This window comes from Nomascus leucogenys, chromosome 15, assembly GCF_006542625.1.
Source record: "Nomascus leucogenys isolate Asia chromosome 15, Asia_NLE_v1, whole genome shotgun sequence".
Taxonomy (NCBI): domain Eukaryota; kingdom Metazoa; phylum Chordata; class Mammalia; order Primates; family Hylobatidae; genus Nomascus; species Nomascus leucogenys.
Genome location: NC_044395.1, coordinates 37270655 through 37282906, shown reverse-complemented (window position 1 = coordinate 37282906; position 12252 = coordinate 37270655).

Genomic DNA, 12252 nt, shown 5'->3' with positions numbered 1-12252 from the left:
CAAGAAATTTCCATAGCCAAAGACCCCGTATCTGATAGCATGACTGGGCAATAATCTTATGCTGTTTCGAAAGGTAATTTCAGATTTGACATATGAAGAAAACTTTATATTCGTCATTCCCACCCTTACAACCACAAAGCTAGACATAATGGAAATAAACAATTTTTCTTGGACTCACCAGAAAATTGAGTTCTCAGGGCAAACTGTCACTGCAAGAGGCCGGAGCATTCAAGGAATCAGTGGAGGTGGTGTTTACCTGGAGCAAAAGCCACCGGAGCCATTAATTGGTAAGAATACTTGAAATGCCAGAGGGTGAGTATGAGACATGAAACTCCACGAATCACAGTTTTAAAGGGGCCTCCACACTTTTGTGGGTTTTACCTCCAAGAACCCCATAAAGTTCTCACAGTAAACGGCCAAAAACGATTCTAGCCAGGCTCTAGCAAGGCTCTAGCAAGGTGAGAGGAAAAGGAGCCATTTTGAAATACCTCTAGAGGCTTCCTCTTAACAAAGATTTACTCTCCAGGTGATAAGACTTTCAGAGCGCCTTATCACACCTGGAGGGAAGGGCATTTATCCACAGATAGCTACTCCAGAGCCTCCTGTCTCTTGTAAATGAGGGGTGGGTAGAAGATTAGAACCATTTGTGAAGGGCTCATCATAGCCCAGGAGCAAAAACATTAAAATAACTTGATTTAATTATAAGATTATAAAAGCCTTTCCTCCCTCACATCTTAGTATCACAGCAATAGGGATCTAGTATAATGACAGTGGATTGCAGCAAAAGGAGACTTTTCAGGAAGAGTTCTTAGACAAAGACAACAGAAGAGGTAACAAGAAGGAAACTAGACCTATAGCTGCAGCAATCATCACACAAAAATCACCTCCTGGCTACTAACCTATTAACCTCAATTGAGCTCAGACAACTTCAATTATCCTCAGATTATAGGCCTTTCCCTTAGTTGCTACTACCTAGTATATCATCTCCAGCTTTTGGCAAACAAAACAAATAAACAAAAACAAGGAAGGCTAAAGGTAAGACAAAGCATATTGTGAAGATAAAACAAACAACAGAACCAGACTAAAAAATGACACAGATGTTATTATAGAATATAAGAAAGGACGTTGAAATAACTATGATTTATCAAGATATTTACTCAAAAAAGTAGACAACATGTAAAAGCAGATGTGTAATGTAAACAAAAAGATAAAAACTCTAAGAATTAATCAAAAGAAAATGCTAGAAAAAAACACAAATAAGCAAAGTGAATGTTTTTGAGATGCTCATTCTTAGCTTGGGTATGGCTGAAAATAAATCAGTGAGCTAAAGATATGCCAATAGAAATTTCCAATACTGAAATGCAAGGATAAAAAGTAATGAAAAATGCAAAACAACACAGAAACAGACAATCCAATAACTGTGGAATAATTTCAAAAGTTATAAATACATGTAATTGAAATATCAGAAGAAGAAAGAGAATAGAACAGAAAAAAATATTTGTAATAACAGTCAAGAATTTTTCAAAATTAATAACAGATAGTAAACTACAGATTCAGGAGGCACACCAAGGAGAATGAATACCAAAAAAAAATCTACATGAAGGCATACCACACTCAAATTGCATAAAACCAAATGAAAACAGAATCCTGAAAGAAGCATGAATAGGGTGGAAGGAGATAGAGAAAACATCTTACCCAAAGAGTAACAAGCAATAAAAATTGCAGCAGTTTTCTCATCAAAAACCATGCAAAGATGAAGAAAGTAAAGTGAAATAAATGTTGTTGAAAGAAAGAAAAAAAATGCAACCTAGAATTTTATATTCATCAAAATTGTCTTTCAAAAGTGAAGGCAAAATAAAGACAGCAAATGATTCAGCAAATCAAAAGACAATGCAATCATTCAGAAACTATTATTTTCTTTGAAGCCTGGATCTCTAGATATGGTTAGCAGTCACTTCTGAAATAATTGTTTATTTGACTTTTCCTAGGTCCATACAGTAAATACTGCACAAGTTAACATTTTAGTTTCTAAAATCACTTTTCCATCCACAGCATAGAAAAGGTATGCATATTGATGTGCTATATGGATGAGTTTGCTAGATAAAATATAGTTAACTTTGAATTTATTATAAATAACAAAAATGTTTTAAGTAGATCCCATGAAATATTTGAGCTCTCCTTATATACAAAAATTTTTTTTTGTTTATATGTAACTCAAATTTAATTGAATATTTTATATTTTTTTTGGCTGAATATGGTAAGCCTACATACAGGTAAAACAAACCACAGCCTCAATTATACTCATCACCAAAAACTGCCCAAAACACTAGTTCCAAGAAGGTAGCTTTAATTAGAATAATCAGATGTCTCTAGCAGTTCATTATGCCTTACATCTTAATAAATACCAGTTGTCACCAATAACAAAAGCCTCATGTTATTCTTTATGAAAATTCATTCTATTTGTTAAGCAAAATACTCTATAACTTCAATGTTTGCTTATTTTTTAAATAATAATAATTATTTTTTTGGACTCTAAATAAAACTTTTCAAAGTCTCCTGATTTTAACTTAAGTAGTCATCATTTAGTGGTAGCTGTTATTTTTCTCTCCCATACCAATCAATGTAGGGAGTATAGTTGAGGTAGGTTTGCTTCTTGCTGCTTCTTGGAAATTCCAGACTGTAGCTCCTGTCACATCTCTAAAATCCTGAGCTCCTTTAAAGCAAATGCTGTTGGCTATACCACTTGTACTGTTACTGGCTAGTGGGTTGTTGACTCTCAGTAAATAGAAATAAACTAAGAGTCTGAGATGGGTTTGAGCAAGGCAGTTTATTGGGACTTTCAGCTCCAGCAGAAAGGGAAACAGCAAAAGGAAGAGACCTGAAGCTGGCTTCGGAAAGTAAGTTAGTCATTATTCTGAGGTTTTATTTCCTTTGGACCTCCTCTGGGTGACATCATTGCATATTTAGGGTGGTCTGTGAATTTCACCTGTGCAGTTTCTCCTTATACTTCTTCATGTGATGCTGGTCTCATTAGCATCTTAAATCTCCACTTAGGAGTGTGATTTTTACTATTAAAATGAAGCAAAGGTCAGGATAGGACATTACTGGGCATGCATATTTGGGGAGGGTCTTTTGGAAAGTGCCTGCACTTGTTAACCAGGGTGTTTATGGTCAGAGTGCTCTGTTCCCTTCTGTTCTGTGTTGGTTCACTTTGTGAAAGAAAGTGTTCATGGTTGCCATGTAGCAGGACAAGCCGCAGACAAAACCCCTCAGAGTTAAAGAAGGAAGGGCTTTATTTGACCAGGAGCTTCAGCAAGACTCACGTCTCCAACAACTGAGCTCTCCAACTGAGCAATTTCTGTCCCTTTTAAGGGCTCACAACTCTAAGGGAGTCCACGTGAGAGGGTCGTGATCAATTGAGCAAGCAGGGGGTAGGTGACTGGGGGCTGCATGCATGGCTAATTCAAATGGAACAGAACAGGACAGGGATCTTCACAGTGCTTTTCCTATGCAAATAACCGATTATTTGCATCTTTAACTACCAGGCCCAGGGTGTGGCACCGGGCTGTCTGCTTGTGGATTTCATTTTTGCCTTTTAGTTTTTACTTCGGAGGCAGAAATTGGGTATAAGTCAATATGAGGGGTGGTCTACTCCCTTAGCCAGACAGCAAGGCTGAACACAGTTAGCACAGTCAAGTGCACACAAGGAAAAATGGGGAGGAGTTTCCCTGGCCCAGTTTTCCCTATCAGTCTCAGTACTTTCCAGACTATCAAATCCAAGATTACTTGCCTCTTTAGTTGAAGATTTTAACACCTTCACCATCTTCATTGCCATCACTATTTAGAGCATCAATCCTCATATTTCAACATCCATTTAGAGAATCCATCCAATGCCCTAACCTCTCAATTGCTTTACCACATGCCAACAGAATTTACACCTCCTTCACCTTAGCCACCATAGTCATCTATGGTCTTAGGTTAGGCCAGAGTCTCTCATCATCTTGCTGTGATATGCATTTGTGCCGTTATTAAAATACAAGTGTATTTCAGATAATCACTTCAGTCACAAGGACAGCTATGTGGGGACTATGAGGGTCTAAGTCTGGTGCCTTGCTGGCCCTGAATGAGAGGAACTCTGTTTACCTCAGCTTGCCCATGTACATGTTTTTATTTTGTATCTGTGCCCTGAATAGAAAACATTTGTGAAGCTTCTTAGTTTAATAGTAACTAATGCACAGCCTCTTAATATTAATTTCAGGCATCCACTTTCGACCAAATTTCTCACACGTCCTGCTCACGTATTCTAAATAACCTCTCTAACAATTTTGAATCCCAACTGAGGCCACCTACCAATTGACTTCACCATATTAACATTTTCAATTGTTCTTCTATCCTGACCAGATGGGTCTGTGACTATTATCACATCCTTGAATATACACAGTGGCTTAGACCAACTCTCCTTGTTCTCCCCTGACAGATTTTTATCCCTGATTCAAAGTAGCTAAGCATGCCTAAAAGAGTAAAATATGAAACCAAGCACATATGTTCCACCTTAAATAGTTTACCACAAGTTACATCTGGTCTCTCAATACTGTTAGTGATCTTATTATATTCCCACTTAATTTCCCATTTAATTACACACTTTCTAAATTGACTATAACTCACCTTGTCTTCTCTACTCAAACCTTTATTTTACTTATTTGCTGTTTTAGGTTGCTTCTTGATTTACTGAGGGATCAAAAGTATTACAAGAGATATTTTGATACCACCAACTCTGCTAACCAATCAAGACCCATATAACTTAACTCTCCTTTTTCTAATGAGAAGTGGCTTCGACTTCTGTATTATTTACCTAGTGGTGTCCTAATAAAGTTTAAGCAACCAAAAACTAGGTGGCTTAAAACAAAACAGATTATTATCTTACAGTTCTGGAAACTAAAAGATTGAAATCATCATGTCAGTGGTGCCATGCTTCCTCTGAAACCTGTAAGGAACAACCCTTCCTTCCTTTTCTAGCTTGTGGTGGAGGCTATCAGTCCTTGGCATCCTTTGGCTTGCCACTTAATATAGTTTGGATATTTGTCCCCTCAAAATTTCATGTTGAAATGTGATTTCCAATATTGGAGCTGGGGCCTGGTGGGAGGTGATTAGATCATGGCAGTAGATCCCTCATCAATGGTTTAGCACCATCCCTTGCATGATAAGTGATAACTCACTCAGTTAGTTCCCATAAGATCTGGTTGTTAAAAAGCCTGGGACCCCCTTCCTCCAGTCTCTCACTTCCACTATCACCGTGTAATGTACCTGTTCCTGCTTTACCTTCAGCCATGAGTAAGAGCTCCCTGAGGCCTCACCAGAAGCTAAGCAGATGCCAGCAGCATGCTTCCTGTACAGCCTGCATAACTGTGAGCCAATTAAACCTCTTTATTAATTATCCAGCCTCAGATATTTCTTTATAGTTATACAAAACAGCCTAATAACCAGATGCATCTCTTCAATTTCTGCCTCTGTTATGTGATATTCTTCCTGTGTGTTTGTCTCTCCATCCAAAAGTCCTTCTTAGGATGCCAGTTATATTGAATTAGGAATCACTCTAATGATCCCATTTTAACTTGAATACATCTTCAGAGACTTTATTTCCAAATAAAGTCACATTCAAAGGCACCAGAGATACATATGACTTAAGACTTCAACATATTTTTCAAGGGAACACAGTTTTAAGAACTTCTAATAAAAAACAACCACTGAATTCCAATCCCTCTCCCTTGTCTCTTAGATCATATCAAGAAGAAATTATGTACAGTGATATCCATACAGAATTATTGATGTAAATATGTCTCTTAATGAATTAAGCATGGTGTCTCACACCTGTAATCCCAACATTTTGGGAGGCCAAACATAGGAGGATTGCTTGAGCCCAGGAATTCCAGATCATCTTTGGTGACATAGTAAAACCCTGCCTCTTCAAACATTTAAAAATGAGCCAGGTGTGGTGGTGTATACGTGTAGTCCCAGCTACTCAGGAGGCTGAGGTGGAAGGATCTCTTGAGCACTCCAGCCTAGGGGAAAGAGTGGGACTCTTCCCTGCAACCTTTCTTTTTACACACACACACACACACACACACACACACACACACACACACAGATACATGTATATACACACTCCCTTGACATCATACATATATATGAACAAATATATCCCATCTAGAACTCCCTACCTTCATCAAATCTTTAGAAACAATTGTCTATGTTATCTGCCTCCACTTCAGTGCCTCCTATTATTTCATCATCTAGATACTTTCTCATACATTATATCCTAATTTATAGGTAGCTGTATCTATCACCATTTCCACCCTAGTGCCTTTTAGATTTATATGACCCACCCTTACATATTTGATTTTTGAGCTCAAATATGTAGGAAATTCAGTGTCACCATGTCTCAAATTGACCTTTGGTTTCCTCCATTAAGTATCCAAATCTTCCTATTTTAGCAAATGACACAACTATTCTCAGTTCTTTAAGCCCTAATAAAGATACCACATCAGAAAGTCATCATGTTAAAATGAGGGAAAACCAAAAACACAGAAAATATTTTTTTAAAGTCAGAGCAAAAAAATAGTATTAGCCCTAAAAATGTACAAGATTGTCTTAGAATTGACTGTTTACCTAAAATAGAAGTCAGAAATCAAAGGACTGATGAAACAAAATTTGAAATAATGGGAAAAATGGTAGATTAAAAACAATACGTTTTTACATTGAATTTGAATAATAAATTTTTAAATTACAAGTTAAGGACTGTAAAACCAGATTTTAAAAAGAAAACAAATATATGCCATATGCAAGAGATATCTCAAAAAAAAGGATGCAAATATTTGATAGTAGAATTGTGGAGAAAGACATACTAGACAAAGACCATATAAAAGGAGGCTGACATATCTATACTAAAATGGAAAAGCATAAACTCTAGGGCAATAAATAATATAGAAGATAAAGAAAAAACATAATTATAAAAGAAAAGGTCAATTTAAAACTAAGACAAAGCAATCATAAAAATGCAAGCATCCTATAAAATAGTTTTAACATATATAAGGTAAAAACTGAAAAAAAGGAATAAAATTAATGAAAAATACAGTTGAAATTAAAAAAAAACTTCTCTCAGTAACGAGGTTAGAAAAATATTATTTAGAATGTAGAAAATTTGAATGACATTTAAAAAATGATATACAGAAAATAGTACAGAACAACTGTAGGGTGTACATTCTTTTCATGTGACTATGAAAAAAATACCCATATTTGGTTCAATTAATATCAAAGTTTTAAAACCACACTAAATATGCAATCTCACTACAGTAAAATTAAACAAGAAATGAATAACAGAAATACAACTAGAAAATTCTAAGAAGTTTGGAAATTAAATAATATGCCTTTATTTAACAGATGGATCAAAAAATAAGTTATAGAGAGTTATTAAATGTTTTGAAAACACATAATGCAAATGTATTCCAATTCTCTGTGACATATTTACAGAAGTAAAATGAAGGAATTTTATGCATTTCACAATGATGCAGAGAGAATAATGATTTATGAAACTAAAAAATTAGAACCAATAAATCATAAAATAAAATAGAGAAAATTAAAAGCCCAACATTTATTTATGTATTTTATATCAAATATTAATACAATTGTTGAACTCCTAGAAAGACTAATCAAATTTGAGATATACAAGTATCAGTATAAAAAATATAAAATCAGAATTAGGAGAAATATGGCACTTAGGAGACAGGGCTAATGTGCAGCTTCCACTTTGATGGACAGAACAGTGTGTGGAGACTCACATGAATCCTTGCTCCAAGAACCACCACAAGAACATAACCAGGAAAACTGAAAGAATTCGTGGATTCTTTTAAAGAAGTGGCATGCCGCTGCAAATTCTGTGAGATAGGTGAAAAACTGTGAGTTCCCAAAGCATAAGAGGAGGAAAACCTACCTCCAAAAACACATCCCCACTAGAGAATTTGAAAATCCAGATCACAAGAGAAGGATTTAACCTTACCTAGAGGTAAAATGGATTTAGGGAGCTGCACAAAATATAAAAGTAGAAACAGCTGTGGAAAGAGCCATGTAAGCACTCACAGTCTCTAGCTAAAGCCCAGGGAAGCCATCCCTGACTATGTCTCACAGTGGCCCCTGGGGAAGGCAGCCAGCAGGATTAGGGAGGGCTCGCAGGCTGAAGGAAGCTTCCAACTGAAATTTGTAACAATTTCAACTGGGCATATGTTTTCTTAAGCAAAATTGGAGGGGCAAATCAGAACTGTTGCAGTTAACAACCATTGGAGCCACTACCGACAGTGTGGACAGAGGGTGGAGGCAAGGCCTGAAAGACGTGCTTGTTTTCTCAGTGGGGAAGCTCATGGCCTGGCACAAGATCTGAGTAGGGCACTGCAGGAGCAGGACTGATCTTGCCAAATGCATGGGAGGAGGGTGAGGCCTCTTGCTACTATCTATCCCCCACTTCCATGGCAAATTATAAGACACAGCAGAGGCAGCCATAATTCCATCTGGAACATAAACCCATTCGGTTGAGAACCATATACCCTCATCCCCCACCATAGTTGAAGTAAGCCCTGCCAAAAAGAGTTTGAGCCCAGACCCACTTAACCCTGTCCCCACCTGATGGTATTTCTCTGCCCACCCTGGTAGCAAAACACAAAAGACAGAAACTCTTGGGAGATTTATGGCCCCACCATTGCCTGAGAAATCAGAAAAGTTACCAACTTAGGGCAAGCTCAGATACCCCTACTACTGCCACAGCTGGTGCTGTCTAGAAGACACCACCTTCTTGCTGGAGGCCAACCAACTGAGGCCACTGCAGCAACTCATGACAGAATAACTCTGTTCCCAGGAAGCAGAAAACAACAGCTAATTCCACTGCCTAAAACATCCTGACTAACCAGAGGTCCTGAGTCTATCCATAAGACAACTTCACTGCTAGCATAACAAGCATTTGAGAAAGCTAGCACACTAACATATCTACAACCAAGGACTCTCACAGAGTGTACTTAACTCCCCTGCTACCTCCACTGGAGCAGGAAAGTGCTGGTATCCATTGCTGGGAGACCTGAAGAAGAACCACATAGCAGGACTCTTTGCAGACATTCCCCAGTACTAGCCCAGGGCCCAGTAGCTCTGCTGGGTAGCTAGACCCAGAAGAGCAATAACAACCACTGCAGTCTGACTCTCAGGAAGCCCTTGCTCTAGGGGAAGGGGGAGGGCACCACATTAATGGATCACCCTAAGGGATGAAAGAATCTGAAGAGCGGGACTTGAGTTCCAGATCTTTCCACTCAAATAGTCTACCTAAATGAGAGGTAAGTAATGTTATCAAAATGGCAAAATGACAAAACGGGGTTCTATAACACCCCCAAAAGATTACAATAGCTCTCCAGCAATGGACCCAAACCAAGATGAAACTCAGAATTGCCAGATAAATAATTCAGAAAGTTGATTATTAAGCTACTCAAGGAGATACCAGAAAAAAGTGGGAAACAACTTAAATAAATGTAAAAGAAAATATAGGATATGAATTAAAAAATTCTTCAGAGAAATAGATATCACAAAGAAAAAACAGTCACATCTTCTGGCAGTGAAAGACACAATTACATAAATACAAAATGCACTGGGAACTTTCAACAATAGACTAGAACAATGAGAAGAAAACTTCAGAGTTCAAAGACAAGGCTTTTGAATTAACCCAGTCAGACAAAGACAACAAAAAATAATAATAATAAATAAACAAAGCCTCTATGAAAATTGAATTTTATTAAATGATCAAACCTAAGAATAATTGGTGTTCCTGAGTAAGAAGAGAAATTTAAAAGTTTGGAAAACTTATTTGAGGAAATAATTGAAGAAAACTTCTTTGGTCTTGCTAGACACCTGTATATTCAAACACAAAAAGCTAAGAGAACACCAGGGACATTCATTGCAAAAAGATTATCACCTAGGTATATTGTTATCAGGTTACCTAAAGTCAAGGTAAAGAAAATAATCTTAATAGCTGTGAGACCAAAGCATTGGGTAACCTATAAAGACAAACCTATCACATTAACAGTAGATTTCTCAGCAGAAACCTTACAAGCCAGAAGGGATTGAGGTCCCATCTTTAGCCAAAACAAAATAATTTTCAGTCAAGATTTGTATATCCAGCAAAACTAAGCTTCATAAATGAAGTGGAGATAAAGTCTTTTTCAGGCAAACAAATGCTGAGAGAATTTGCCACTGACAAGCCAGCACTACAAGAATTACTAAAAGGAGCTTTAAATTTTGAAACAAGACCTCAAAATACATCAAATTAAAGCATAAACTTCACTGAGCCTATAAAACCCTAACATAATAAAAAAATGTATTAAGGCAACAACTAGCATAATTAATAGAACAGTACTTTATATCTCAATACTATTGCTGAATGGAAATGACCTAAATGCTCCACCTAAAAGATGCATAATGGCAGAAAGGATACAAATTCACCAACCAAGTATTTGCTGTCTCCAGGAGACTCACATACATTTAAGGTAAAGTGGTGGAAAAAGATACTCCACACAAACAGAAACCAAAAGCAAACAGGAATAGCTATTCTTATGTCAGAAAACAGACTTTGAAGCAACAACAGTAAATTAAGACAATGAGCGACATTATATTATCATAAAAATTTAGTCCAAGAGGAAAATATCACTATCCTAAATATATATAAAACTAATGCTGGTGCTTCCAAATTCATAAAACAATTACTACTTGACCTAAGAAATGAGATAGATGGCAACAAAATAATAGTGGGAGACTTCAGTACTCCACTGACAGCATTAGACAGGTCATCAAAAAAAAAAGTCAACAAAGAAAAAATGGACTTTAACTATTCTCTAGAACAAATGTACTTAACAGATATTTACAGAACATTCTACTCAACAACTGCATAATACACATTCTTTTCATCAGCACATGGAACATTCTCCAAGATAGACCATATGATAGGTCACAAAACAAGTCTCAATAAATTTAAGGAAATCTAAATTACATTGAGCATTCTCTCAGGCCTCAGTGAAACAAAACTGAAAATTAACTTCAAAAGGAGCCCTCAAAACCATACAAATGCATGTAAATTCAATCATATTCTCTTGAATGATTTTAGGGTCAACAATGAAATCAAGATAGAAATTTAAAAATTCTTTGAATGGAACAATAGTGAAACATCTTATCAAAACCACTGGAGTACAGAAAAAGCACTACTAAGAGGAAAGTTCATAGCATTAAATTTCTATATCAAAAAGTCTAAAAGAGCACAAATAGGGAATTTAGGGTCATACCTCAAGGAACTAGAGAAACAAGAACAAACCAAACCCAAAGACTGCAGAAGAAAAGAAATAACAAATTTCATAGCAGAATTAAATGAAATTGAAACAAAATATATGAAATATAAATGAAACAAAAAGCTGCTTCTTTGAAAAGATAAACAAATTTGATAGACTACTAGCGAGATTAACTAAGAAAAGAAGAAATAAGATCCAAATAAGCTCAATTAGAAACAAAACAATACCACAGAAATACAAAAGACCATTCAAGTCTACTATGAGCATCTTTACATGACAAATTAAAAAATCCAGGGAAGATGGATAAATTCCTGGAGGTATAAAACCCTCCTAGATTAAATCAGGAAGAAATAGAAATTCTGAACAGACCAATAACAAGTAGCAAGATTGAGATAGTAATAAAAAATATTGCCCAAAAACTCCAGAACCAGATGGATTTACAGATGAATTCTATGAGACATTCAAAAAACAATTGGTACCAATCCTGCTGAAACTATTCAAAAAGATAGAGAAAAAGGAATCCTCCCTAAATCATTCTATGAAACCAATATCATCCTAATACCAAAATGAGGAAACAACATAACAAAAAAGAAAACTACAGACCAGTATCCCTGATGAACATAGATGCAAAAATCCTCAACAGAATACTAGCTAACCAAATTCAACAGAAAATCAGAAAGATAATCCACCACGATCAAGTGGGTTTCATGCCAAGGATGCAGGGATGGTTTAACATACACAATTTAATAAATGTGATACATCACATAAACAGAATTAAAAAGAAAAATCTTATGATTATCTAAATAAACTCTGAAAACTCTCAGAAAAATAATTTAGCAAAATTCAGCATCCCTTTATGATTACAACCCTCAGCAAAAATTGACATAAA